The sequence below is a fragment of the Sapajus apella genome, unplaced genomic scaffold (genome assembly GCF_009761245.1).
Source record: "Sapajus apella isolate SASKATOON/1434 unplaced genomic scaffold, GSC_monkey_1.0 scaffold1, whole genome shotgun sequence".
Lineage (NCBI taxonomy): Eukaryota > Metazoa > Chordata > Mammalia > Primates > Cebidae > Sapajus > Sapajus apella.
In genome coordinates this window covers 621,770-625,600 of record NW_022436941.1, presented here as the reverse complement: position 1 = coordinate 625,600, position 3,831 = coordinate 621,770, and the positions used below count along the sequence as shown (strand labels likewise).

Below are 3,831 nucleotides of genomic sequence, written 5' to 3'. Positions count from 1 at the left end.
TCCTCCGGGGCACCTCAGGCACTCTCAGATGATAAATGAAGTCTGCAATGGTAGCTAGAGACAAGAAGTACACAAACAGGAAGGAGGGAGGGGAAGGCCAGCCAAGGAGATAAAACAAACAGGCTCCAGTTCTCTCAGTCCAGTTCATATTAAATTAGCTACAAATTATCAGTGCCTCAAATCCAAAGACAAACTGATTTCATATAAATTTCATCCTTGAGCTTCACAAGGGGAGTGGGTCTTTTGCACACTCTAGAGGCACCCTTCCAACCCCCCCAACAATGGAACAGTAGCAACAAAGACCAGAAGAAATAAGAAAAGGTCTGAGAGGCTCGGGAAGATGTTAGATCCTGTGCAAACAGCCTTTTGGAAGGAGAAACAGAGACAGTGCTTGCTCTCCCACCACATTCTTCAGAGGTGGAGTCTTAGAACCACAGTGTAATAAGGAAGTTGATGGCAACAAAACAACTGAGGCCATGATAAAAAGTTGTGCAGAAGTGCTCGCTTTGGCAGCACATATACTAAAATTGCAACGATACAGAGAAGATTAGCATGTCCCCTGCGCAAGGATGACATGCAAATTCGTGAAGAGTCCCATATTTTTAAACAAACAAGTTAAGGGCAAGATTCTTGCCAAGAGAATTAATGCGCATATTGAGCACATCAAGCACTCTAAGAGCCGAGATAGCTTCCTGAAACATGTGAAGGAAAATGATCAGAAAAAGAAAGAAGCCAAAGAGAAAGGTACCTGGGCTCAACTGAAGCGCCAGCCTGCTCCACCCAGAGAAGCACACTTTGTGAGAACCAATGGGAAGGAGCCTGAGCTGCTGGAACCTATTCCCTATGAATTCATTCAAAAATAATAATAGTTGTTTAAAAAAAAAAAAAATGACCTCTGGAGTGTAAAAAAAAAAAAAAAAAAAAAAAGTTGTGCAGAAGACATGTGAGAGTGAAATCACAGACCTCTAGAAAATGTAACCAGGGACCTTAGTTTTAAAAATTACCCACTTTTCCAGCCTGGGCAACATAGTGAAACCATGTCTTTACAAAAAAAATACAAAAATTAGCCAGACGTGGTGGTGTGCCCCTGTAGTCCCAGCTACTTGGGAGGCTGAGATGGGAGCATTGCTTGAACCTGGGAAGTCAAGGTTGCAGTAAGCTGAGATTGCACCACTGCATTCCAACCTGGGTGATAAAGAGAGAGCCTGTCTCAAGAAAACAAAAAAACAAAATACCTACTTTTTTTTTTTTTGAGAGGGAGTCTTGCTGTGTTGCCCCAGCTAGAGTGCAGTGGCATGATCTCAGTTCACTGCAGCCTCTGCCTCCTGGGTTCAAGCAATTCTCCTGCCTCAGCCTCCCAAGCAGCTGGGACTACAGGCACACACCACCACACCCAGCTAATTTTTTGTACCTTTAGTAGAGGTGGGGTTTCACCATATTGGCCAGGCTGGTCTCAAACTCCTGACCTCTTGATCCACCTCCCTTGGCCTCCCAAAGTGCTGGGATTATAGGCATGAGCCACCGTGCCCAGCCCTTCTTTTTTTTTTTTTTTAATTTTAGTTTTTAGTTCTAGGGTACATGTGCAGGATATGCAGATTTGTTACATAGGTAAATGTGTGCCATGGTGGTTTGCTGCACCTATTAACCCATCACCTAGGTATTAATTCCTGCATGCATTAGCTATTTTTCCTAATACTCTCCCCACTACTGCACTCCCCTAACAGGCCCAGGGTGTGTTGTTCCCCTCCGTGTGTCCATGTGTTCTCATTGTTCAGCTCCCACTTACAAGTGAGAACATGCAGTGTTTGGTTTTCTGTTCCTGTGTTAGTTTGCTGAGGATAATGGCTTCCAGCTTCATCCATGTCTCTGCAAAGGACATGATCTCATTCCTTCCTACGGCTGTTTAGTGTTCCATGGTGTATACATACCACATTTTCTTTATTCGGTCTATGGTTGATGGGCATTTGGGTTGATTCCACATCTTTGCTATTGAAAGACTCACTTTCTTTTTCTTCCTTCCTTCCCCTCTCATCTCTTCCTTTTTGTCCCCTGTGGACACTCCCTCTGGCTATGCGTGCTAAGGTGATGTCATTATGCTCTTGCTTAAAAAATCCCAGAGGCTAATCTTGAAACCAGGCATAGAGTCCCCTTTTTGGAATCCTGTTTAGGGGGAGTAACTAACAATTTGTCCACCACCATCAGGCCAAAATCAAGATTACACCAGCCAGACCTCAGAGCAGGCAATTAGCCCAGTTAGCCAAGACAGCCATCAGAACAAGACACACAGATACACAGATACTGCACCCTGCACCGCTCCCGCATGTCTCCCACACCAAGTTTCCCTTTAAAAACCCAATGGTAAGTGTTAAAATTTAAGATGGTCCTTTAGAACGCTAGTTCACCTCTTATGTTTGTTTCTTTTTTTCTTTTTTTTTTTTTTTTTTGAGATGGAGTCTTGCTCTGTTGCCCAGGGCAGAGCGCAGTGGTGATCTCGGCTCACTGCAACGTCTGTCACCTGGGTTCAAGCAATTCTCCTGCCTCAGCCTCCTGCGTAGCTGGGATTACAGGCACCCACCACCACGCCCAGCTAAGTTTTGCATTTTTAGTAGAGAGGGGGTTTCACCATGTTGGCCAGGCTGGTCTTGAACTCCTCATCTCAGGTGATCCACCACCTCGGCCTCCCAAAGTGCTGGGATTACAGGCATGAGCCACTGCGCCCGGTGGTGCTTGGTGTTTGAATGCAGAGTAGAGCAGACAAACCTGGCTCCAGTTACAGAAAGGCAGTAATCTATGAGGCACTTTGTAAACATACTCGCTCCTCTAACGGTGATTGCAGTCCTGCCCCAGGTTCCTCCCCTTAACGTTAGAATAAGACTATAGCTTAGGACATGTGCTAAAAATGCAGGGTCATGGGCACCATCCTTGAGACATGGCCCCAGTAAGTCAAGGTGGGCCCACGAGCCTGCATCTTTATCCAGATGCCCACAAGGAAGGTGTTGCTGGTGGTCAGAGCCCACAATCTGAGCCATGCTGGCTACTGTCAGTGTCAAAGAGACTCCCCTGGGCTTTCCTCAGTGTGTGGAACAGTGGTCATAGACTCTGTTCCACCTTTTCCTCCTCAAATCCTGGAGAGGATTCCTGAGATTATGAACAGAAAAATCAGAGGGTGAGGACATATGTCCCATGACAACAGGATTCTTTCCTTCCCTAAAGAATTTGCTAAGAGATGCTCTTATTTTTCAGGAACTTGCCTGTGTTTGCCATGTTAAGCGTGCAAGGGAGCAGTCTGGCAGATGTTCAGGGGAGAGATAAGAGAGCATTTAAGAGCTGTGGTGAACTGTGCATTGCTGAGCCATGAAGATAAAATGGGAACCACAAGCTAAAGTTACAAACAGAATAGGATTTGACTTATATACTTGTCAAGAACACGTCCATTTGTAATTGAAATAATAACGACAGTCTTGTCTAGACATGGTGGCTCACGCCTATAATCCCAGCACTTTGAGAAGCAAGGTAGGAGGACTGCTTGAGCTCAGAGTTTGAGACCAACTTAGGTTAACATAGTAAGACCTCCTCTATCTCTACAAAAGTAAAAAAAAGAAAAGAAAAATTAGCCAGGTATGGTGCATGCCTGTGGTCTTGGCTACTTGGGAGGCTGAGCCATGACTGTGCCACTGTACTCCAGCCTGGGTGACAAGAGTGATACCCCATGTCAAAATAATAACAATAATAACGATAGTCTCATGAGCAAGTCCTTGTGCTAATTAGGCTTTATATGTTAATTCACTTAAAAATATATTCACATGGCCAGGCATGGTGGCTCATGCCTGT

The 3,831-nt window shown here is 45.0% G+C and overlaps 1 non-coding gene across 1 annotated transcript; it reads left to right on the top strand.

Moving 5' to 3' along the window:
* Window positions 1-497: 497 nt before the first annotated feature.
* On the top strand, window positions 498-604 carry LOC116554082. Its single transcript, XR_004270041.1, has one exon. It is a non-coding gene; the product is annotated as a U6 spliceosomal RNA (small nuclear RNA).
* Window positions 605-3,831: the final 3,227 nt, after the last annotated feature.